Source organism: Rissa tridactyla, chromosome 4 (assembly GCF_028500815.1).
Source record: "Rissa tridactyla isolate bRisTri1 chromosome 4, bRisTri1.patW.cur.20221130, whole genome shotgun sequence".
In the NCBI taxonomy this organism is placed as follows: domain Eukaryota; kingdom Metazoa; phylum Chordata; class Aves; order Charadriiformes; family Laridae; genus Rissa; species Rissa tridactyla.
The window spans coordinates 12,258,348-12,284,561 of record NC_071469.1 but is presented as its reverse complement, the minus strand read 5'-3'; the positions used below and the strand labels follow the sequence as shown (position 1 = coordinate 12,284,561).

At 38.6% G+C, this 26,214-nt stretch overlaps 2 long non-coding RNA genes across 8 annotated transcripts in view; both read left to right on the top strand.

The window, feature by feature from the left end:
* Positions 1-2,228, top strand: part of LOC128909149 (uncharacterized) — a 101,008-nt gene extending 98,780 nt beyond the window's left edge. For all 6 annotated transcript variants that reach the window (XR_008466257.1, XR_008466259.1, XR_008466256.1 and 3 more), the window contains one exon: positions 2,093-2,228. This is a non-coding gene — a long non-coding RNA (uncharacterized LOC128909149). The remainder of the gene's footprint in view (positions 1-2,092) is intronic.
* A 2,536-nt stretch (positions 2,229-4,764) lies between these two features.
* LOC128909151 (uncharacterized) lies at positions 4,765-24,592 on the top strand. Of its 2 annotated transcripts, none has more exons than XR_008466263.1 (3): positions 4,765-4,849; positions 16,087-16,171; positions 23,599-24,592. It is a non-coding gene; the product is annotated as an uncharacterized LOC128909151 (long non-coding RNA). The 2 variants fall into 2 exon arrangements; XR_008466264.1 differs by lacking the exon at positions 4,765-4,849 and adding an exon at positions 5,355-5,505.
* The last annotated feature ends 1,622 nt before the right edge of the window (positions 24,593-26,214 follow it).

Below are 26,214 nucleotides of genomic sequence, written 5' to 3'. Positions count from 1 at the left end.
CACGTCTGGCTTAAGAAGCAGCTTGATACTTTAATCTTTGCTAAGCAAATTTTTGTAGAGGCAACTGATGTATTTTTCAAGCACCAAAGTGGTTAAAACTGTGTGTGTGTGTGTTTTTCTTTCTGTTCCTGAAGACTCTGAATAAAGTCTGTCTATATTTGCTGTCTATACTGTGATGTATAATTTTGGAGATCTGGATCCATGAGACGCTAGTAATATTGGAAGATTTTTGTAACTTTGTTTAAGAACTGTGCTACTAGAATGGCAGGAAACTTTTCAAAAGCCTGGAGATAGTATCTCCTATTTAATAGCTAGAGGCAAAGATTTTTATATTATAAATTAGGAAAGCTTAGTCTAATATGACCAACTCATAGTCTGACTGTTTTTAAGTTGGAATAGTTCAGTGGTATTTGCTTTTCCTACGCTTTTTCTTTTCTTTTTATTCTAGACCACCTTCATATTACCAAATTCTGTGGTTTTTTTTTTATTACTAACAGTTGATTTTAAATTGTGGTGGATTGTAAAACCTGATTTATTGTCTTTATGCAACAATAATTTAACATGTAGAAATCTAAAAGTTACACCGAGTCTCTACATTTCAAACATGATTGCTTACGGGTAGAAACTTTGAGCTGTGTTCTACTGCCTGAATAGGTGACTTTAACCAGCTAATGACACCTTTTCTATTTTTACCACTTCGTGTACCATTATTAGTAATAGTTGTCATCATTATATTGGATCAATTGCTGACTGTAGGTGACCATGAAACTGTAGTTTTCAGTTCATGAACCAGTGATCACTTGTGAAGGAAACTGCCAGTGTGCAGCTTCTAAATCTTTCAGAACAGCTGAAAATATCTGGCTTTCGATACTGCATTTAGACTCTTAAATCTTGCTCGTCTGCAACATTTGTTATGTAGAGAAACATTTTTTTTAATGAGGATGACAGGGAAAACTCTAAACAAATATTTTGAAAATGGTTACGTAAAATTAAATAAGTAACTTGTTCAGTAATGTGCTTGAATAAGTAAGTCTGTGATTGCTCGTCCTTCTGAAAAGAATGTGCCAAAGTGCCATTTATTTTATCAAACTGCAGTACAGTTCATGAACTCCAGATCACAAGTACTCTCATGTGAGAAACGTGGAAGCTATTTGGTGCAGCTTCTACTGTAGCATGGAAGTCAAAATATACTTAGCAATTGGAAAATAAAGGAACTTTAAATAAATTATTTTAAAGATAACAGACACTAAGAAATGGTTTCCAGCTCTGCAGTAAATTAAGTGGACAAGAGGAATTTATGATGGGTGGTTTGATGAGATGCTGTGTCTCTGGAGTATTAAAAAAAATATAAATCAATGAAAGGATATTAGAGACCATGCAGCAACCATCCTGTTGTCTAGGGATATAAGCTATATGACCCAAAGGCTCTTTTTTTCCTGACTTGTATGATTCTGGGTTTCAGTAACTAAACCTATTTTCCTTATGTTTCTCTAACTTTGCCCTGATGTTTTTTCTTTTTTGACACAGGAGTTTCACAAACACTTCAGTTAAAAGCAGGCAGAGTTAGTGAGAGAAAAAATAATGTTTAATTAATTTATTTATTTTAAATAGATGAGACTTTGTGTGTGTGTGAGTACCATAGTAAATGCTCAGTCTAAAAAAATAAATTGTGAACACCAAGCCCTTTACTTTAGTATGAAACCTAGACAGCTTCACATGTGGGAGCCCACAGAATAATTGTATGCCATTGATCACTAAGAGAATTTGCATTGGTTAAGTGCTTTCCTTCGGTCAAAAACTGGCTCCAGGTAAACCTACCTAAAGTTCCTTTTTTCTGAAGAACAGTTATTCCCAGGGTACATACTTTACGATGAGTATCTTTGGTGTGGGCAATTCCAAGATGAGAAAGTTAGGGGCTAAGACAAGAATAGTCTGCCAATGTCAGCATATTAAACTGCGGAAAGGGCTAACAACGTAACTGTGGCTTCTGCAAGGGATTGTCCATGTGCTGCTTCTAAGTCTTTCTGTATAGGGTAAATAAAAACACGATGCTAGAAAATATCTTGACCCTGTATCATTGTTTTCCTTTCAGTTAACAAGTGAACTAATGCAAGGCCTTGAACCACAGTGAAGGTGCAACTGTATCGGCTACCACCATCCTCAGCAGTTTGTGAAGTTGATAAGCCTCCTACAAAAGACTGAAGAGAATCATGTGCTTATGCCAAAAGGCAAGTAGCAAGTCACTTATATGTTGGAGTATGTAAGAACATACCTGAGTATAAATTTGGTATTTTACCTTCCTTGGGGTTGTATGAGTTGATTGTGGCCCTGTAAATTGGGTTTTTTCTTTTGCTTTGGGCCACCAAATATGCCTATAGTAACTGCCTCAATTCTTCTAGGAATCTAATGGTATTCTAACAGGCTGCCGTTAGAATGGAGGGATGCTTTCTAATGGAGTGAGGGGAAAAGCAAAAGTTGCAATGCATATATATATATATATACACATACATATATATATACACACTTACCTGTGCTGAGCTAAGCACAGTCCATTCCATGGATTCATGTGGTAAAGTGAGAAATGACAGGGAGAAATCATTACTATGACAACCCCACAGTGAGTGTAGGGAACATATGACTCACTGCAGCTTTTTGAGTTCAGTGAGTCAAATCCATAAGCAGCTGGCCTTTTTGTGTAGCTCTATGGGTGAAATGGAGTAACAGTCCATTTATACTCTGGAGATTGCCTGATGTGTTTATAGCAAAAAATATCCAGCGTGTGCGCCTCCACATGACTTCTTTTCTTCTTTTAAGCATGTACAAGGTCAAGTGATAGAAACAAGATCATGGAATTGCTATATCTTTTTTTCTGTCCGTCCCCCCCACCCCCCCAAGCAGTCCTTTTTTGTATTTTGGGGCATCTGGAACTCTTTCTCTCTGTTAATGTGCCTATAATTTTCAGTTGTCTGATGTTATCCATGGCTCAAATGCTAGAGGCTATTAGTGTTTGACACTGAGTAGCAGATGATAGACAAGGGGGCAGCTGCAGACATTTTACAACAGGAAGCCTAGGCAGCCACCATTTCTTCGTTACCCGTGTGGTAGAATTTCTAAGCAGAAATGTGATGCAGATAAAATACTGACTGTGAAGTGGGTTGTGTACTGTCTGCCTTTTCCGGCCTGAAGAAGGTGCCACACGTGCTTGGAGTCCTCTGTTATTCCTTCCTACTTGCAACACTTTTGCATGGGAGGAGATTAAGGCATGAGAGCCCTTAATTTTCATTTATGAAAGTATTCTTTGACCTTCTTTCAGGTGCCCTTATCCTCAGCCAAAAGGCAGTTTTTCTTACATTTTGTTTTAAACAACAAGTAGAAACTTTAAAAGTGCTGTTAAGGACTTGCTGTTCACCTAACAGCCATTTGTCATCAGGGTCATTGTGGTCAATTTGCAACCAGCAAAATACTGACTTTGAGATACTACCTGCAGATTTACATTCCAAAGTAGAACGACTTTGTTCTGAATAAGGAAGCCCGTGAATATATTTTAGGTTTTGTTCCTTCTCAGCTGGAGACCTGTGTTAAAATGCATTGATGGGATGCTTTCTTAGATGCTCTCCTGTTAATTAAATTTGTATATGATTTTTGTCTCAAGATGCAGACGGTAACCTTTATATCAAACGATCCTTTAACTGGGAACTATTTCAGATGTTTAATGACTCTTGGAGGTGGCTGGAATCACCTTGAGTTGTAGAGATGGAGAAGACAAATCTCCATGTGAGTAAGAGAATGATGCAGCCTTAATACTGAAGAAAATCTTAAAGGCTTTCAGTGGTCAGATCAGGGTTAACTCCTTGGGACTGCACTGATGGCACTTAATGCTTTGCAGCCTCTGGTATTGACAATTGCATCCACCTTTGGCACAAGGATTTAGTAGTTAAGGCACATTACAGGATGCCTGTTTTAATATCAAATCCTGCTTTGATGTAAAGTGAAGAATTCATCAGCAAAAATACTGTATCATGACTGCGCATGCTTCTGTACTCGGCCTCTGCTGTACCTGGCCAGACCTGCTGTCAGAGACAGGGTGTAGAACAGATCATTACCACACTTGGTCCAATTTGGTGATTGCTGTAAAAGGACACCAGGATGTGGTAGCAACTTCTCTGCTGCTTTCCTTGGTGTGTGCTGTAAAAGTCTATTTGAGGACAAATTTAAAACTCTGGTAACCATGCATCATGTGGGATGCTCTTCCATTGTACTTTTTAGTATCTGTTTGAAAGCGAGTAAATGACTCAATAGAACTAGATTCAGGGATAAAAGCATCAGAGGCCTTGTCACTCTATTCCTTTCCTCTCACTGGAGTTATAAAAAGTGTTATTCAAATGTGATCTAATTATCCTGCTTTACTGTTTAATATGTTCTGCTGTCTAATTTTTGACAATCTTGTCTATGCAAGTATGCTTACTTAATAAAAAAAGCAAAATCAGAGATGAAGAAGGCTCTTAACCGTGCTGTTCACACCTTCAGGGTAAGGGGCCGAGATGTTTATGTCAGTTAATCCTTCACTGAGTGTTCAACAGGGTGCAAAATAGGCATACAGTGCAGTAATCTAAAAGGAAATTTTTTTCTCCATTTACTATTCTGAAAGTAAATGAGTTGATTTTTCAGTGAATGCGGGATTCATCTGAAATTTACATGCAGGGCCCTTTTTTACATAAAGCAAGTAAAAATCCTGAATTATTCATGGTTTTCTCATTTCTTTCAGTTGTTGGTTATCCCGGAAGGAAGGAAACTAGAATTTATTCTACAGGCACTATCTCTTTATTGCTGTAATGGGAACATTGCACTGGTAATTATAGCTTTACTAATTATACTTACTCATTTGTTTAATCCTCATAAGAAGAATATTATTTAAGTCTGGTTTGCTATTTGATGCTGTAGCTAAACTATGAATTGTAAGCAGGAAAGAGGTTAAGTCTGTGTGATCTTGGCCCTGGTTCTCCGTTAGATTTCTGGGAGGTTCCTTCTGAAAGACGGCTCAGTCAATTTTGAATAATTCAAACAGTCAACAGACCTTACGCTTGTACAGTGCAGATACACACGTTACAGGAAAAAATTGTAGAAGGATTTTCTACTCCTACTACTGGTTACATCTTGCTATCACAGTTGTTTTGTTTTATTGCTTCATTAATAAAATTGTTAATGTCTTCTTGACAAGTTAATTCTCACTGATAAATGTAATGGACTGGTCTGTTTTGTTCTGCTTAGAGATAGTGTTTTCTTTTTTAAAGTAAGAAACAGGCTTGTTCTTTCTTCACAGAGAATATAGAGCCAGATCCAAAATGCTTCTAAAAGGAGAAGGAATTCTCTTTGTTGGTTTAAGCCAACTTTGTATCAGGCTTGTTACTAACAAACCTCAGAATTTGAAGACATTTGAAGACATTTGAAGATTTGAAGTACTAATCCCAATTCTAGATTGGCATCTGATTCCTGTAGTTTTCCTAGGTGAGTTAAAACGTTCTACTCATGAAATATTGAAGGTAAAACAAAATCCCTTTAATTGCTTTAAGTTTATATATACACTTGCAATTTATTTGAATGTTTTACTGTGTGCGAACTCAGAATGGCTGACAGTGGGTAAGACAAAGCGCAAGTAATTATACAATGTCATTACTAATTGTGTAAAGTTCAGTGAATTTTAATAATTCTTAAACATGCAAACCTAAATGTACCCAACAAAGAATTTGTTCCATAAAAACCACCATTTAGCACATATGAAAAGGCAGGAAGGGTTCCATTCATGTAACATTGTCCATAGAAATTGGGTAACTGTTACTACACACAGTCAATGTTATTAATAACAAGTCTTTCGTTAGTTGTGACAGGAATTGATGCTGAGACTGCAAATAATTAACTTCTGAATATCCACTGGGCATAAGTTTCAAAGATGGTAATCACACATCAATTTCTGTGGTAACTTTTTAACCCCAAAAGCTTCTTTTCATATTTGAAAGGAGTCAAAATTTTTAAAGGCCAGTTCTTTTATCTGGAGTTAACCTAACCAGTGTTCAGAACACTGGTTGAGAGAGTGCCTTGGGAGATAGTCCTGAAGGGCAAAGGGGTCCAGGAAGGCTGGACGCTCTTCAAGAAGGAAATCTCAAAGGCCCAGGAGCAGGCTGTCCCCAAATGTCACAAGTCAAAAGGGTGGGGAAAATGGCCAGTCTGGATGAATAAGGAACTTCTGATGGGACTTAGGAATAAAAGGAGGGTTTACCACCTTTGGAAAAAGCGACAGGCAACTCAGGAGCAGTACAGAGATCTCGTTAGGTTATACAGAGAGAAAATTAGGAAGGCAAAAGCCCAGCTGGAGCTCAACTTGGCCACTAACATTAAGGACAACAAAAAAAGCTTCTATAAATACATCAACAAAAAGAGAGCCAGGGAGAATCTCCATCCCTTACTGGATGCAGGGGGGAAAGCTGCAACCAAGGACAAGCAGAAGGCTGAGATACTTAATGCCTTCTTTGCCTCCGTCTTCAATAGTCAGACCAGCTATCCCCAGGGTGTTCAACCTCCTGAGATGGAAGATAAGGATGGAGAGCAGAACAACCCACCCATAATCCAGGAGGAAGTAGTCAATGATCTGCTTCTGCACCGAGACACACATAAGTCTATGGGGCCGGATGGGATTCAGCCAAGAGTACTCAGGGAGCTGGCAGCAGAGCTCACCAAGCCTCTCTCCATCATTTATCCACAATCTTGGTCAAGAGGGGAGGTACCAGATGACTGGAGGGTGGCTAATGTGACGCCCATCTACAAGAAGGGTCGGAAGGAGGATCCAGGGAACTACAGGCCTGTCAGCCTGACCTCGGTACCAGGAAAGATCATGGAGAGGATCATCTTGAGTGAGCTCTCATGGCAAGTGCAGGGCAGCCAAGGGATCAGGGCCAGCCAGCATGGGTTTAGGAAAGGGAGGTCCTGCTTAACCAATGTGATCTCTTTCTCTGACCATGTGAGCCGCCTTCTGGATGCAGGGAAGGCTGTGGACGTTGTCTGTCTGGACTTTGGTAAGGCTTTTGACACCGTCCCCCACAGCATTCTCCTGGAGAAGCTGGCGAATCATGGCATAGACAAGTGTACTCTGTGCTGGGTTAAAGACTGGCTGGATGGCCGTGCCCAGAGAGTTGTGATTAATGGGGTGAAATCCTCTTGGTGGCCGGTCACCAGTGGTGTCCCTCAGGGCTCAGTTTTGGGGCCGGTTTTGTTCAATAACTTTATCGATGATCTGGATGAGAGGATGGAGTGCACCCTCAGTAAGTTTGCAGATGACACCAAACTAGGTGGGAGTGTTGATCTGCTTGAGGGTAGGAAGGCTCTACAGAGGGACCTGGACAGGCTGGATCGATGGGCCAAGGCCAACTGTATGAGGTTTAATAAGGCCAAGTGCCGGGTCCTGCATTTCTGTCACACCAACCCCAAGCAACGCTACAGGCTTGGGGAAGAGTGGCTGGAAAGCTGCCCAGCAGAGAAGGACCTGGGGGTGCTGGTGGACGCCCAGCTTAACAGGAGCCAGCAGTGTGCCCAGGTGGCCAAGAAAGCTAACAGCATTCTGGCTTGTATCCGGAACAGCGTGGCCAGCAGGAGCAGGGAAGTGATCGTGCCTCTGTACTGGGCACTGGTGAGGCCTCACCTTGAGTGCTGTGTTCAGTTCTGGGCCCCTCTGTACAAGAGGGACATTGAAGTGCTGGAGCGTGTCCAGAGGAGAGCTACCAGGCTGGTGAGGGGTCTGGAGACCAGGTCATATGAGGAGAGGCTGAGGGAGCTGGGCATGTTTAGCTTGGAGAAGAGGAGGCTGAGGGGAGACCTCATTGCCCTCTACAACTACCTGAAAGGAGGCTGGAGAGAGGTGGGTGTTGGCTTCTTCTCCCAGGTGAATAATGACAGGAGCAGAGGAAATGGTCTGAAGCTGCGGCAGGGGAGGTTTAGATTAGATATTAGGAAGAATTACTTTACTGAAAGAGTGGTCAGGCAGTGGAACAGGCTGCCCAGGGAGGTGGGTGAGTCACCATCCCTAGAAGTATTTAAGAAGATTTGGCACTTCAGGGCATGCTCTAGTGGCAGAGATTGTAGGTTGTTGGGTGTTTGGGGTTTTTTTGGGTTTTTGTTTTTTTGGTTTTTTTTTTATGAGTGGTTGGACTCAGTGATCTCAAAGGTGCTTTCCAACCGTGAAGATTCTATGATTCTGTGACCTCATAAGATCGTGGGCTGGATCCTTTATAGGAGCAGAATGGCAAGACTGTTGAAATTGGTGCGAATGTGCTGAAGCATACCATTTGAGACTGCAAGACCTAAGCTTCGTAAGAATGAGATTCCTATGATGCTGTCATTACTCTGTCTACTCCCTGTGGAAAAAAAGCTTTCTTTGTAAAGGAAATCCTAAAATTAAAAATAACAATCCACGTCTCTTGATTGCTATGGGTGGACAGTACTAGTAGATGAACATCGGTCTACTCATTTGATGAAAAAAGACAAGTGCACAGTTCATTATTTAATAAAGCACAACAGTCTTTGTCAATAAGTTTTGAGGCTGTTTCTCAAGAAGCTTGAATTCGTCCACTGAGTTGTATCATATTAGATAGGTAGACTTCTACTTTCTCACTGCAATATTTGCCTCTTAAGGAAACTAGCTGAATGACCACTGGATTGCTTCTTTTCTGCCAGTCTTATTTCACATCTTCCTGCAGTAGTGCACTCTTGTGTGTGGCAGTTATCTAATTGTCTGTTTTAAAATGGAGTGTATTTATTATGCTTCATATGTTAGTGGAAATGCTTCTTGTATTGGTGTTTGGGAATGTTCTTCTCCCTTTACTTCTTTCATCAATGATTTATCAACTCTGTTATTGCTTGCATGGTCTTTATTATGCCTCCCAGAAGATTTTTCTAGAACCCTCTTTTGCTTAAGGACCACAGGAAAAAGATGAATGAAGCTTAATATTTGATCAGGAATTTACTTTGTCTTTTAAGCAACATTTTGTAGCCACTGGCACATCCTTAATAGTCCCAGAGGGAAACAAAGAAGGTAGCTGATCGAAGTTGGATATGCATTTAGTATCTTGTAATACGCAGTGAAAAGTACAGACTCGGGAAACCAGCCAAATACTTTTCCTAGGAAATCTTCAGAATATGTGACAGCAAGGCTTAGACTTGACAGTACTTTTCTTAACTTTGAGACTTGCATGACCCTCAGAAGCTTCTAACTCTCACTGGCTTGTGTGTCTTTAGGTCCTAATTTGTTACAATTGCCGATGTAACCCTATACTTTATCTTGTTTTAACTCCTTCATGGTTACTGCACACGTGGTTTTGCCACTAAAGAAAATACTACAAGCAGTGGTGCCCCTGGGTCCTTCTGCGTATGGAGAGACTTCTGAATGTGTGACTACTCAGAAGAGAGTTGCTGTTTTCTCAAGATCTATCAAGTATTGTAATTTCTCTGGCATGGACTTCCTACTGGCCCATAGTCCTTCTTGTGAGGTAATCCCTCACTTTTTATGAGGGGAAAGCTGAAGCAGTTATTTGTTAAACCACGTAGAAGGCACTGGTGTCAGAGCAATGCGAAAAATTTCGGATGACGTGTCACTCAGATTGACAGGTGCCACCTCTTCTCACAGAAATCAGACTGGAAGTTGTGCTGAGCATGCTGTCAGAATGGCACAGCCTCTGTCTTTGATGGCATTGTCTACGATGGTGAGAGCTGGGATAAGAACTGCAGGTCACTGGGGGTGAGTGATGTGAGCTAGAGGGGTTCTTTTGGGTGTGAATTTGCATTGTGCCTGTACAAGAATTGCTGCTCTGGGCACCGGGGTGCATCGTATTTTTCTTCCTGCTGGCACCAAGTCTGAAGTGATATTAGTGGGGTGCCATTCAGGCTACTCTGCCTTTGAGGTAAATGAAGGTGCTCCATCAGTGAGCTCTCTGCGTGCACGGACAGTGTGCACCTAGGATTGGCAAGCGGCATGGACTTCATTGTGGGTAAAGATACAGGGTGGACGTGTGGTCCTGGAACCATAATGCGTACCAAACCCCCACCCCTCCTTCTTTGCACCTCACTACTTGATATTGTAAATGCACAAAATAGCCTGGAATTTCTAGAAGGTATTAATTTCAGATTATGCATATGTGAACAAAAGTGTGTTCTTAAAATTAATTTAACGATTTGAAAAGTTCCTTTGTTCAAATTATATAGATACTTCTTTTCTGTTTTTCATATTATAACTGAAGGACTTTAGGACTTTGAATGCTGTAGGTTTACGTGTTTTCTTCCAAAAACCTGAAGTGGAAGAAACCAAGACTGAGTTTTGAAATAGCGTTGATGAAATATGCACAATAATATTCTTTGGGACAAATTAGGAAAAAATCCCTTAGCTTTTCAACACTGTGGTAACAGTACTAATCAACATGACATGCTGTTGAGACACTCCACAGGACAAGGTTTGCTCTTCTGGATGAATGTACAGAGCTTTATTCCTCAGGTATGTCAATGTATGTGCATCTAGTCCCAGACCACGAGACAAAGACACGCATCTTTCCTCTGTCTGTTTTCATTAAAATATTGTTACTCTGTATTTTGATCTGTTCCATGCAGCAGGACAAACAAATATTTCCTTGTGGGCTTTGTAGCTTTTCTTACATGAGATCCATCTTGAGTGACCTGTTAGCACTTACTCAGTTTGTGCCTCTACATGACCATCACAGTAGTGAAAAAGTACTGCTTGGTATCCGGCACGTTTGTCTAAATTTCCATGCTGTGATTTGCCAGAGGATTTTCTTATAGTGGGGCACTCACCATAGTTTTGGGAACTATGAGAAAGAGAAGTGGATTCGGAGAACTGAGCCCTGATATAATGTGAGGAGGGTAACAGTATCTAATGGGATCATTTCACTGTATAGTATATGTGATTTCTGAAGAAGTGAGGAATGCCCCTAACTCCATCCTGCTTATAGAATATCAGTCAAAAGATCACTGCTTGCAACCAAGCAGCAATGTGAGGACATATTCTTTATCATTGTCCTGTGTTTCCATATGCCAGTTTCTTCCCTGTCTTCCACAATCCTGCTGCGTTATGTTCCATTTTCTTATTCTCATCCTCATCAACTGTTCTCAGCTCATCTCCAGTCAGCTTGTCATTTAAGCTTGCATGCTGCCTCCTCCTTGGTACCCTGCCTCTGATTTCTTCTTTTTGAGTCTTCTACTTCCGTTTTTTATATGCTTTAAGGAGAGAAACTCTTACTTCCTGGATGTGGCTCACTATGAATTTTAAGTTGATGATAGCATCCTTTTGAACACCATTACAGATCTAGATGTGCCACCTTCTTCCTTGTGGTAGGGATTGCGAGTGCTGCACAGGCCTTAAAAGAAATTCTATGCCCAAGCATTTGACAGCAGCAGCATTATTAAAAGTAATTCACCTAATGGATCACCTCTCAGGAGCGATGAGACTAAAAGTAATGTAGGAAGTAATCTGTGCAAGAAAGGTAAAAGATCCAAGAGAATGAAACGAATAGCATCATTAAAAAAAATTCTGCTTCAGTGCCTTTAGAGATAATTTGTAAAGAAAGCAGGTTAATGATAATGTAGACAAAGGGTGAGATGATATTGGTTTCTCTAATTAAAATCCTTGCAGTGAGTACAAAGCCGTAGAAGTATGTCAGATCAGAAAACCTCAGAATCTTCAGTCTTTGTTTACTCACTGAACAGGAGCATCATGACAGATCAGTTTTCTGCTTCTTGTCTCCTTGGTATTCCTTGACACAAAGCTTAAGAAGCCAGCTTGTTTCTCGTGTTTGCCCGTGAACAAATTCTATCTGTGAAAGAAGAAGGTGGAGAAGGGCGGTATTTCCAAAGTATCTGCTTAGACTGCTAACAAGGCTGCTGAGTCCTAGGAGGAGAGGAATTACAGCTATTTCCTTTGTCCTGGGCCTATGGTCTGTGCTGTTATTGGCCAGGATTATTGAGAGACGGGAGATTTTTGGGTACCAAACATCTTGAGCATTGTTTCTGAGATGCCCTTTAGAGGCCTAGTTCTTAGAAAATGCTGGATTGCTGCCTTTTCATAGCATCCTGTTCTGTGTACTTCAGGACATTTCTCATGGCTTTACTGCTCATAAATTTATCTTACACCTAGCTACCAGTCAGAGCTGGTTGGCAAAAGTAAAGATGGGAGAACCTAGTGATGCTTTGTCTTTAAACCTCTTCATACAATTCCATGTGATTGGGGAATTGCTGTGTTAAAGGATGATTTATTTTATTTTATTAGGATTTAAACTCTGCCTTGAATTTTTATAGCGCCCTTGAATAACACCACTTTTTGACATGTCAGAGATTTGGGATCCGCTCAGAGCAACAATTTGATAAGTTCTGAGCTTAAGCTCTTAAAAGAAAAAAGACAAACATGTTTGTATACTAGGAGAAAAAACTTGTATTTTAGTAGTTCTCCTCTTCTAGCATTTCAGAGCTGTCATAGCTTTGCTTATCTGCTGAGCTTCATCCAGGAAAGAGAAACAAACAGTACTTTCTAGATAGCCTATTATGTGAACAAATATCAGAAGGAGAAGGAAAGATTAAGTCTGCTTCTAATCTTTTACATTGATCATGCTTTCTATTGAAGCTGTTGTAAGAGCAAGTTCCTGATGATACTGGTTTGGTTATCAGGTATATAGCTATGATTGTATACGATTTTCTGAGTGGCATCTGCATCTATAGCAAGCTCAGTAGATGACTAGACCTTTATAAAACATAAATGTTTGTTCCTGTGTGCATGCCCGTGGGTGTATGTATGGGGAAAAAAATATTCTTTAAAGTAAAATGCACTTCAAGTCCATTGTGGTAATGCTGTCCTACCAAGTAAATTTTTAATCCACAAGACTGAAACCAAAACATTTTAATAATTAATTCTCCTGTAAATCTCTGCTTTTAGGAATGGACATTGAGACTATAGAGAAGAAGTTTATGTGTGTACAGTGATACACTATTAAAATTGCAGCACCTGCTGTACTTCAAAGACAAGCTATTCTAAAATTGAATAACATTCTAAAAAAAAAATCTGTCAAAATGTTTTCACTTGACTACATGTAAGAATTGCTGCAGAAGGGTTCCTATTGTTGTTTTCAGAATTTCAAAGGGGCTTTTCAGCATTTAGATGGGTATATTCTGCTTTTAGTTATATTTAGGGATTGGTGGAAAGAGATGCGTATTTGTTTGTATAGTTTTCTGTGGTACCAATGAATTGGGATTTCACATTTGAGTACTTTGCTGAATCAAGTCTTTTAGAGTAGTTTCTCTTTTCTAAAATGTTAGCAAATGCTAGCTTTGTGCTAATGGAAGCTAGACATTTGATTAGCAGGTTTTCAAAAGTAAAGTGGTAACACTTTTCTATGGCTTTATTGAGCTAAAAGTAAAATCTGACATGTTATTGCTGCAGCATAAGATCAGAGGATTTTTTTTTTAGCTGCATTTGTTGTTAGGTACTCTGAAATCTGATCTGACTCCATTCCATAAAACTGTCTAGTACTGTGGAGGAAAAATAAATATCTATAACTATTTAGGCATATATGAATGAGATTAATTATAGATTGTAAATGTAGAGCAACTGGCCGGAGTGTCCTCTTGTACTTCACCTGTCTTGAAAATGGTTTTTCCTATACTGACAGAGCATCAGCATCTCCAATATGCAGTTATAGCTTTCCCCAACTTATTGCGGCCTTTCAATACTTAAAGGGAGCTTATAAGATAGGTGGTGACAGACTTTTTGGTAGGGCCTATTGTGATAGGAAAAGGGTTAATGGTTTTAAACTAAAAAAGGGTAGATTCAGGCTAGATATGAGTAAGAAATGTTTTATGATGAAGGTGATGAAACACCAGAACAAGTTGCCCAGAGAGGTGGTAGATGCCCCATCCCTGGAAACATTCAAGGTCAGGTTGTTTGGGGCTCTGAGCAACCTGATCGAGTTGAAGATGTCCCTGCTCATTGCAAGGGGGTTGGACCAGATGACCTTTAAAGGTCCCTTCCAACAGAAACCATTCTATGATTCTATGATCTTTTCTGCCTTTCCTGGGCTTTTGAGTATATTTAAGTACGAATAGCTTAATTGCCTTTTTTTTTTAATGGGACTACTAGGAGGCAGACCTGAAAAGTGGAACTTTTGTACAGATGTCTATTTTGTAAACTCTTGGGAACTGAGTCTATTATAAAAGCTTTTGTTATTGACGTGGATTAATGTTGCTTTTGAATATTTTAAGAAGTATCTCTGCATTAGAGATGCACTAGAATAACATTGAAAAGATTTTATATAGTGAATCAGCTATAGAATATGTTCTAATTCTTACTAAATACTCAGATTTTATTGCCGAATAAAAATGTCTTAATGGTGTAGTTTGTCTATACTTGTTGTATCTGTGACAAAATCTAAAAATCTTTAAAAGATTGTTTAGATCAGTGTATTCTCCTGGGACATAAAGGAACTGCCTATACTGAAAGCTAAGCAGAATCTTTTTTTCTACTCTGCAGAAGTTCAAAGCTGTTTATACAGACAGAGAAGTAATTTTGTCATTAGCCTGTCTCCTGAAATTCCTTAGTATTTTCTGCTGTCCTGTGGAAATGGAAGATTTCTCCCCTTTCACATTACATCTACCAGCCTGCAGCCATGTAGTCTGTACTGACTTGTTTCTCAAGCATTGTAGTCAATGTTGCCTGTCCCAAAGGGTGTGTGGGGAGAGGGCAGTGAGGGCAGTCTAAAACTGGTGGAGAGACAGGAAAAAGAGGGTAACAATTTTTATAGGTCTGTTCCTCTTCATTCTCCCTTCCCCCTGCCACCACAACGTGCATTAGGACACTTCACCATTAGGAAATATTCACTGCTGAAAGTTGCGTTTCCTGGTACACCAGGGATATTTTCTTTTTTCAAAAACACTCAGTGATTTTAGCGATTTGCTGTGTTTTTCAGACAGTGAGGAACTGAAGTCGGTCGACAGTGTCATTCAGGCTTTTTGTGTGCTGTCCTGTAAAGGTACCAGAGTTAGCTCAAAGCTGTCCTTTGTGGTGGTAGCAGTTATGGTGTCAGCGTTTGAGCTAACTACCCTAAAAAGAAGCTTCCTTTTGGTGTCATGGTTGTTGGCTCTTCTGCTTGCAAAACTGGACTAGTATTTTGGAGACATACCAGGTAATTTGAGGATTTTGGCAGATGGACTTGGGTGATTTAGTGGGAGCAGTTAGGAGTTCTGCTGTCGCCCTTCTGCATTCCAGTCCTTGCCAGAAATGCCCGCAACAGAAGTTCCTGCCCCAGAAGAGTGAGCTGTTTGCCAGCACTTCTGCCACTCTTTCACAGCTTTCCATCTCAGTTGATGTTCAGTTGGTACTAATACGCTATGCAGTGAACTTGGGGAGCAGGGCTGCATGCATGTACCCTGCTATGCACTGGTGTATGGGCAGTAATTTCCTGCAAAGGGATGAGATGGACACCTGGGAACCTTATGTATTTTGAAAGTGGTCCTTACCCACTTCAGTTGCTTAGCTGGAAAGCTCTTTGCAAAATATTTATCAAAGTGACAGTATATCATAGTGGTTTTTGTGTGTTCACTATTGCTGTCTTGTAGGTTAATAAGGAATACTAGAGAGAGAAAGTGGGGAGGTGGATGGGGAAGGATTGGAGCACAGAAAATGGAATGCTAATAAGTACAAATGGTGATGTTGGCAAAGAGGTGATGTAATTGCACTTTGATAAGTGACATTTATGGGTTATGAAATATTTGCAGAAAATCTCAGAGGAATAATTGAACCAGACATCTTTCAGTTCTGGTGATCTGTGAGAAAAAGATCCAATACCTTGTGGCTTATAAAAGAGTAAGTATATGCTTCATTGTATAATACAGATCTAATGATGATCTGAGTTTCAAATTATACAACATGCAATTTTGATACATAGATATATAGACTGAGAGATTTTCATTCTGAATTTCAAATTTCTAGTAGCTTTGGATTTCTGCCTATCTTTGTCCCTGTCTAATTCATGTTGTTTCTTTTCCCCCTAGAGACTTATTCCTTATTAAAGACTATAAAAGACCCCAAAAGAGTCATATATGCCTAGCTCCTCAGAGAGGATGAAATAAGAACAAGGTAAGTGGAAAGATTTCTTTATCAAACTAAGTAACAGACAGACTCAAATTAGGAATTGAAAATTATTTTCTAGAAACTTGCTGCTGTGAGCTGTTGACAGCATGGACCCACCAGCTCCCTGCTTATGGCCAGTAATGGCAGCAGAAATTTTAGAATAATTGGCGTGAATGAAATGAAGAGAGTTCCCAACCAATTACCAGAGAAAAATGGAAAAAGCACATGTGCTTTTTCTGTCTGCGGTATTTCAGACTCATTTATTTTCTTGGTATAACACTTCCATTTTATTTCATGGTGACATGAATTCTCCTTCCCTCCTCTTCTTGCAATTTATAGTTAATCCTAAAGTTTTAGTTACGTTCATTTTAAATGCCTCTGGAAAAATCTTGTAGATTTGGATGAGAATCAAATACAGTTACTGTTGAATTCAGTCTGTGGGAGCAGATAAGGTTTTATAAAGCATACTTTATTGATGACACAAACTTCATTTTTTTTTTTTTAAATGCTAATTGTAGTTGACCACAGCTAGTAGTCTAAAAGAAGCACTGTTTCTCATCATTTTCAAGCACTGGAATCTATTCCTTATTTGCTAAGAGATGAAGATACAACAAAGTGATAGGTTTTGAATACTGTCCTATGTGCAGTAAATTTGTACAAGGGAACTATAGATCTATGGAGAAGCTTTTGTGAAAGCCCTGAATTTAGTTTCTGTGTTCTCAGCCATTCCTAGTTTCTGGGATACATTTAAAAATGGTAGATATCTTCACCCTTCTATTGGCTTAATAAATGCTTCTGTCCCAAACTCTGAATATGACACGGAAAGCATGCATTTCCTTCACAGCCATTTACATGGTTGTTCCTGCTAGAGTGTTCAGTATTTGGAAATGTAAACGAGTCATCTGGTTACGTGCCAGTTTGTTGATACTGATGGAACATGCCCTTTTCAGAGACAGATGATGCCTTCGTGCTTGTACACCTGTTAATGTCCCCTCAGTCTTCCCCTGGTGTAGTTTCACTGTATTACTCTAATCAGGAACCATTCATTTTGCTCCTGGCAGTGCTGAGAAATGCAAATAGTCAAATTTGACGTGGTAGCTTAGATACCTACATGTTGCTGCCATCTCAGGATATAGCCCATAGGCGTGTCTGAACACCGGGGATAATACAGGGAAGAAAATGCGGGTGCGTGGAGTGTACATCTAGAGAGTTCTGGAGGAGTAGGACTGTTACTTGCTGCTGCTTTCTGTAGCTCAGTATATCATTCAAAGTAACACTATTTCTGTTTAAAACCTTGATAATGCTACAAATGGGTTTTCTGTTTTACCCAAGAAAGCAGTTTAGCCATACATCGTTCTGACGCTTTTCTTCTTCACAAGTTGATCCTCCTAATAATTTGAAGACATTTTTTTATGCTTTTCCCTAAGCTCTTTAAAATTGATCTATTTCTACTCTGTGATCAGATCCATAGTATGGTGTATAACTGAAACTGTAGCTGGCTGTTTAGAACAAAACCAGTTTATACATTCTTCAAAAGCTGTATGTATTTACCATTATTTATTGACTTGGGAATCATTGGTCCTGATGCACTTTTGAGAAGCTGAACATCAGCTTCTTATTTCATACATAGATCACTGTAGATCAGTCTATATATGCTTATTTGTAGACAAAACCATGGGGTTTGTTTTATTTTGGTTTTAGTGTTTTTTTAATTATAATTTTAGAGATATGTAGGGCCAAGCAAATAAGCTCTGTTTTGAAATATGTTAAAAGTTTACCCATGTGGGGACACAAGCTTATTTCATTCTCGCCTTCTAAACCTGTACTTGTTGGAGGCTCTTTTTAAAAGAAAAAATTAGTTTAAAAAAATTCAGCTGTCTGTCCTTCAAACTACTAAACTGCTAAGTACAGACAAGAAAGACAAGGGGAAGCTGCTTAGATTTAAATATATTCATGAAGGAAAAGCTGAAGAAAGCTGGGACTAGGAAGCAGGCTAAAGGAGAATAGCGCTTAGTTAAATACTCATATGGTTCCCACAGATTATTAAAAAGCTAAAAAGGCTTTGTGAGCTAATAGTCTGTGTTCTGTGGGTTTGTGCTATTAAGCAAAAGTGTCCTGGGAAAGGGAAGGGAAACTGAAGGTTCTTTTCCCCAGACTGCAACTGCCTGCCACTAAGCCAAGCTTGATTTTATTCAATCTGACTATTGGCTTGGATTTCTGAAAAGGAAATTTTGGAAGCTTGCCTCGTTCATCAAAAATAATTTAAGGTGCCACCACAGAGGCAGGAGGGCTTCTCATTATTGTTTCCTGTATTTTATGATGTTGGCACTCTCCCTGAAATAATTTGAGAATTGCAGATATAATAATATTTTGGATTGTAGAAAAATAGATCTCAGCATTTAAATTCATATTTTATTTTATCTAGGTTTTGGTAATGTGCCTCTTCCTCAGTAATACAACTTTTTCTGGAAACTAAATCCTTACCCTGAACAGTTGCATTATTATGTCAGGCACTTCTGTACATGATTCTTAAAATAAGCAACTTGAACATTTCTGTGTGACAAAAAACATTTTTTGTTCCTGCAGACATTTTCCAACTGAGCTTGCCAGTGAGAACTACAGGAAATATTTAGGAGGTGGGCAGGTATAGAATAACTTAGGTTGGAAAAGACCTTTAAGATCATAAAGTCCAACCATTAACCTAACACTGCCAAGTCCACCACTAAACTATGTCCCTAAGCACAACATCTACCCGTCTTTTAAATACCTCCAAGGGATGGTGACTCAAACACTCCCCTGGGCAGCCTGTTCCATCACTTGATAACCCTTTTGGTGAAGAAATTTTTCCTAATATCCATCCTAAAACTCCCCTGGTGCAACTTGAGGCCATTTCCTCTCATCCTATTATTTGGGAGAAGAGATTGACTGCCACCTCACTACAACCTCCTTTCAGGTAGTTGTAGAGAGTAATAAGGTCTCTCTCCCCTCAGCCTGCTTTTCTCCAGACTAAACAACTCCAGCTGCTCCTCATAAGACTTGTGCTCCAGACCCTTCACCAGCTTCATTGCCCCTCTCTGGACACACTCCAGCACCTCAATGTCTTTCCTGTAGTGAAGGGCCGAAAACTGGACACAGTGTTTGATGTGCTGAGTTCAGGGGGACGATTCCCTTGTCCTGCTGGCCACACTATTTCTGATACAAGCCAAGATGCTATTGGCCGCCTTGGCCACCTGGGCACACTGCTGGCTCATATTCAGCTGTCTGTGACTAACATTTCCAGGGCTTTTCCTATATGTAGCTTCATCCCTAGATAAGTAGCTGCTTTGGGGAGAGGGACCCTGACAAATGTAGTCTTTTTAAGTGTTTCCTTTTCTGATTCTACAGATGTGACTCATGCTAAGAAACTTAATTAGAAATTTAAAAAGTCCTGCTGTGTACTTTGCAACTGCCAGTAGTCTGAGAGTAAAGCTATTTAACTTAATCGCAACAGGCCTGAATATTTTAATTATGAGCAGTCACCAGCTGAAAATAAAGCATGGAAAGCAGCAATAATATAAGCTTTGAATGCTTTAAGCTTAAATGGTAAAACTATTTAAAATCTCTTTTCCCCTGACTGAGAGTGTCAACCTTTTCAAAAATTGAACTGAAACTGGAATTTTGGAAGGTCTGGGAGCAAGACACTGAAGGTTACTGAATCAGAGATTCAGTGATGACTCCTGGGGTGATAAAAGGGAAGCAGTGTTTTCATTCTTTCTCCATGTCATTTAAGAAAATAGTAATGACCCTGTTGTGCCACACTGAAAGTTCATGTACATGAGCATCTCTGACCAAAAGCGAAGGCTGTAAGAATAAGTAAAAGCTGTATTAAAACCTTCTCTGAGTCTTCTCTCTGTCTTCAGCAATTTGCCAGATTTATATAATTTCAGTAATCTTCAATGGCTTTCCATTTCATGAATTTATCCAATCTCACGTAAACCTTGTTTTGAACCTGTGTTAACGTGGTATGATTGCTAACATTAACAACCTGCTAATTAGCAGGCCATTGTCTGCGGCTGGTGATGTAAATGAAAAAGATTCCATTGACATTTGGTACTGTGCCCACTTACATAAACAGAGAGCTTTCCTCAGTGTTCTTAAAAAGATTGAGTAGAAACAACAATCACTCAAAATACATATTTTGAGATGAGGAGACTGCTTCTGGCATGAGAATCGTACAATGTTTCTATAAATTACATAATCTGGACCTGGTGTATTGACAAGTCTGATGAAGCTCCTTTCATGATTAATAGTAGAGAATATAAAATCAAGTAAACTTCAGAAATTCCTCTGAGAGACAGTAAAACAAGTTGTCAAGGAATTCTTGCAAACATCTATTTTAGATCCATGAAGTTCTACTCTATTTTTAAGTACCGCTTTATTAAGAATGCTAATATGTTTTAAGTAACCCCCTGGAAGTCCTCGGTTAACTTGTCAGTAAGAGTGGTGCCGGTTTCCTTGTTTGGGCAAGTCAGTGTGCCATTCTGACATCTGTAATAGAGCCAGAGACAAGGTGTTACTCTAAAAGTATTGGTCTCTTTTGAACCAAGCGACAGTTCTAAGCTTCTTAAGGGACAATCTGGAATTTCTTGACTATCGCGTTACAAGAGAACCACTTCTCATGTTTTTTAATACAGGTAACTTATATGTTAGAGGGCCTTTGGAACAACAAACTATTTCTGAACTGACTCAATCTGACAAAGTTGTCATCACCTGGGATCCAAACTGCATCACAGCAGAGGTGGAGTTTATGGGTATGCAAAGAAATGCCTGCAGAAGATGGGCAGTAGCTCAGCATGAACAACAACAAGCACTATTTAAAATTCAGCACCTCTTATTCCTTTGCTCAGTTTAACAAGCTTACTTTATCAATATATAAATTAACTAAACAGAAATGGCTTTCAATGTTTAACTAACCTACCTGATGATGACTACTTACATGTGTTCCGTGTTAGGAAAATTCTCTGGGAGCCCCGAAAATACAAATTACTTGGCTCTTGTTGCATTTATTACAGATGAACCATAGGATTTTGGACAAAAATAATAAGAAAACTCATGCTTATTCTTAATTTAGAAAGAGTAGTGCATTTTAAAATATGCTTATTCATGACAAAAGAAACTTAATTTGGTCCTATCTTAATTCTTATGACTAGAAGGTGTTGATTCATTAAATGTTTTGTGGTTTAGAGTAAAAAAATCCTTCAAAACCTTACAGATGCCTCAATCATACCCTAATAAAAAGAGGCTTTGGGTAGGATTGTCATTTTCTTGGTTACTTAAAAAAGAGTTTTACCGGTCATTCATTTTCATTAATAAATCCAGTGTATAATGATACCAGGAAGGAAACCTGGGCAAGCACTTGTGGATTCCTTCAGTTCAAGGTTTTATCATTCAGACTTCATCTCTGTCTCACCCTGTGTGTGTCCACTGCTTTTTACTTCTTACTGTTAATGTTGTAAAACAGACGCCTGGAAAGGGAAGCTAGAACACGTAAGTCCTGTTAAAAATAGCTCTTTGGGCAGTCAGACTTTGAAAAAATAAAAGAAAAAAGGAGGGGAAAAGTGGAAAAGACACATTCAGGGCCAGTAATATAATCATAGTGTGAAATGGAAATGAAAGCCAGCATTTTAACTGAAGTTCTGGTTTGTTTTCTGTTTTCCTGCCTGCTGTTTTCATCTTTATCATCAAAACATCAAACGTGCTCCACTTCAATCACTCTGTAACTGTGATAGCCAAGGCAGGGTGTCTTTTTAACCAAAAATAGCAAACAGATTGGTTTTTATATATCACTGGAGCTGGAATAATTCATTAAAGAGTGAACGCGCTGGCCTCAAACAGTAAGTAGTATGCATGATTTGGTGACTGTTCTATTCTGTATCTCATGGAGGTCAATAATACTGAATCATCTGTCTCTGAAAACACATAAAGGACGCAGAGTTCAGTACTTAGACAATAGTACAAACAGTAAGCAGAACCATAGCATAAAAACAAACAACACAAAAAAGGGTGTAACAGATTTGTAACCTAGCTGCTGAAATATAAATAATTACTTGCAAGAAACCTTCTTGTGCCTAGGTTTACTCAGTGTGCACAGCTCAGGAGATTACAGAAATTATGTCAGATGCAGAAGCTGTAAAGGCTTGTGACTTTTAGATTTTGTCCTAAATGGACTAGCAATAATTATTCTCCACTGCAGTCGGGAAAATTCATGGGTTTTCCCACCCAATAATTCAAATGGCATAATTCCACCACCATCATTCGTGAGTTAGTTTTGCACAGTGAATTATTCAGAGACAGTAGATGACAACCTCTCCGGACTAATGAAATACACTGTCATGTGGGAATGGGCCCTGTCAATACATCCTGTCAATTTATGAATTTACTGTGCAGGATTATAATCCGTATTTTGGATTTTCAAGATCTTTCTGCTGTATGTATTACTTTATTCTGGGAATTCCTTTTCTCGTGTTTAGAGCAATAATAAATGTTTCAGTAGGACTAGATAAACTGGATGGATTTGTCTGAAGCCAGATTTGATGACGGCATGCTAGATAATATAGTTTTCATACAATTTTTATTTGCTAAGACATTTTTAAGTAAATCCATGAAAACAGTCTTTCTTCATAAGAAAAAACCTGATAAGATTAGAAAGCTGGAATTCTGAGGATGCTTTGTGTTTTCCTCTATGCCCCTTTCAAGATGTTGATGATAATCTGTCTTCAGCCAACTATCTACAATAAAATTCTGTCTTAATTTTAAGAATCCTATTAGTGTATACAAACACGTTATGAACCTGTGACTGTCAGACGTTATGTTCAAGTGTCAAAGTAACTTAGTTTAAATCTCATTTTCCAAAGTGACGTTGGCAATGACCTTGCATCCCATCTTTCCCTGAGACTTAGAACTCATCTGTAGCTGTGTAAAAGCTATGTGGTGGCATAATGACTAACTTAAAAAGCCATATGTGGTAAAGTGTCTATTTTTCATAATAGAAACAGTCATAACAACTTTGGAAAATGTTGTGCTCAAGTTTTTGGATACTAAGTGATGGGGAGACGGGACAGAGAGAGGGATGGAAGGCAGAGGAATTTTATTTTAATTCTACCAAAAATAGATAAAATTTAGGCTACTTGGTCTCAACTGTTTTCCATTAATATAGATGGAAGGCATAGGACTGGATGTATATCACAGCATTCAGCTGGGGATGATGTGAAGTATCTGTTAGCATATTAACTAAATTTTTTAGGATAAGAGAAGCCTGCTGATCTAACTTAAACAAAGCACAAATATAAGTGATTATAAAATATGTTGTTTTTCCCTTTCCTTGTTTCCTAGCTAATGTGGTGATTGTTATCTGTTCTTAAAATCGAAAAAGAAAAATTTTTATTTGCTTTTAGCTTGCTCAGGCCTGTTCTAAGAGCAATTTCACAACAACTGATTGAACCTGGAGTCTTCCATCCCATCAAGCACTGATTCTCAATGTGGTATGACTGTATCTTCTGGAGACTGACTGGCCTTGGCATTTCTCTTCCTCAAGACAACCAAAAGGTAAGAAAGGCTATCTCCACATAGCTTCCCAACTGATGCATGAAATGGATAGCTTAGGCTAGCTTCTATAAAGAAGAAAATATCTTTCGCTGTTAGCCCGTAAAGCTTTTTATGTGTGTTAAGATATATATGGAAGTACATGGTCAGACTCTGAGGGTTGCAGAATGATGTTTAGTATTGGGTGTTCACTGAAAGAAATGAAAACTAGAGAAAATTCCTTCGCTGTGCCCTAGAAGATGTTTTTTATATTTTCTGCTCCTTCTGGAGGACTTCTCAAAGAAAGGAAGTAATTTGTCACAAAGCAAAATTAGGATGAGAGAATTACTGTAGGAAAAAGGATGGATTCGCTAATGCTTTGATTTAAGTCAGGAAATGAAATCCTAATTTATTTTCCAGTACTTAGTTTTAAATCCAGTCATGGTTTTTCTGGCAGAACAGCAAGGCCTTGAAAAATGTTGATTTAACAGACACGTATTTTATGTCAATTCATCAATATTTGAAGGGAAACTGGACAGGTGAGCCAGCTGGCATCAAACAAGGACATGAAGCTAGTTGGCTGGGAGGCTCTGCGGTTATCCAGAATGCAGGTCCCTAACTAGCAGCTGTGCGGGCTTTCCAGTGCTGCAAGTTGCCTCCTGTGCTGGCTGCCTGGCTGACGGGGGCTGTGTGGCTGCCCTGTTGCAGAGCAGTGAGGCTCATCAAAGCGATAATTTTTTGTACTTACAATTTTCTTTGTCTGAGGGATCCTTTTGAATGTGAAACCAGCAGGTGCATGCTTAAATGGAGTAAAATTAAATTTATTTTTAAAAGGTGATAGATTAAAGCCAAGTAAAAATATAAGAACAGCATTTTCAATTAGAAATACCTACAGTAGGTATGATGGATTATGCTTATTCTGGCAGTGTGCTTTTCTGTTGTCATTAGACTTCTTGTGGTGAAGACTACAATATATTTTAAGAAACTGGAGTTACTAGAAAAGACACATGAATGTGTGACTAGTACCATTGAAATCAATACAGTGAGTCATAATCTCACAACATCTGCATATATATTAGTGCTTCCTTGTGTTAGATTCAGGGAATTCAAATTAAATAACAGGTGTAAGTGATACAGGAGAAAAAAAAAAGATCCTTAGCCTTGTAAGCTGAAAGCATATAAGATGCACAGGAAGGTCTTTGAGAAGGAAACATGGTATTTATGCTCTTCTTTTTATTGTATTATTTTTTCCCCATTAAAAAATTCACAGGGCTGGTAGTGAACATTTAGAAAAGCTAAAAGTAGAATTCTTTCAATACTGGCTAAAATGCCCCAATATTACATACAAAATATGTAGTTAAAATTGATTTTGCTTTTCTCTGCTTTGTTAAATCTTTGAAATGGAATATATATTCCTGTGTTTTTGGGTTAAAATAGATATATAGATAAATATGCTCTTTCTGCTGGAATAGCTTTCAAAGAAAATTGTGCATGGTCTTGTTTAAATATACAAATTGGATTCTATTTCCTTTCAATTTGAAGAAATTAGTGCTGCTCCAGTAGTCATAGAAACTGCAAATCAGAACAGACTGTTGAATGTAACCATCAGCAGAAATTCTGACTATTGAATAATTTTCTTAAGTTCCTACCTACATAGGAATCTAAAAGGACATTTCAGAAGAAAACTTTGTTAGCGATCTATCACATATAGCAGCAGCAATCTGATTGTTACTTAAGTCTTAGTGGTAGCAATTGTTAGGACTTAAGTAAAAGGCTACTCTGCATTTGCTGTTCACTCTCAAATGAATATTGAAATGTGTTATCTGACATTAAGAAAAATCCCTCTGATTTGTAACACGCTACCATTTATGTCTTACAAACCAAAGAAAGATAAAAGTTGCAAGTACTCTTCTACAGTTAGATGGAAACCTTTCTTATGAGCATATGGCCTTATCTTAATACCTTATATTTATCACTGAAGTATAAAAATTTGATATTAAAGCTCTTTATTAAGTATCTGTATAGACTGTCTATAAAATATGTAAACAAGAATATATGAAATTTGTAATTCTAAATACTGTAGCTACAGACACCAATGAAGTAATTGCATATGAAATTAGTAATCATATGATTATGTGGAATTACCTGATCTGATTTGTATGCTTGACTGAAGAATTATGCACATGAATCAAGCTTAGTAAATAATTCATATCTTATTCTATAGCGAACTAATTTAACATCGCTTTCTTTTTTGCAATTTATGTAGGAGTGCAGTATTCTCTTGAAATTAGCAGTCTTCCAATAATAATTACCAATATCTAGGAATACATTCTGGTTTGCAAACTTCTCAGTGCATAGTAACTGTTACTCATTCAATATTTGAATAATGTTGGTTAGTTCTGATTGGTCATGGAAACCTCCTCCTTTCTCTGTTCTTCTCTCCTGATTAAAGTAATGCTTGGGTTTAGAGTACATGCTTTAAAAACAGG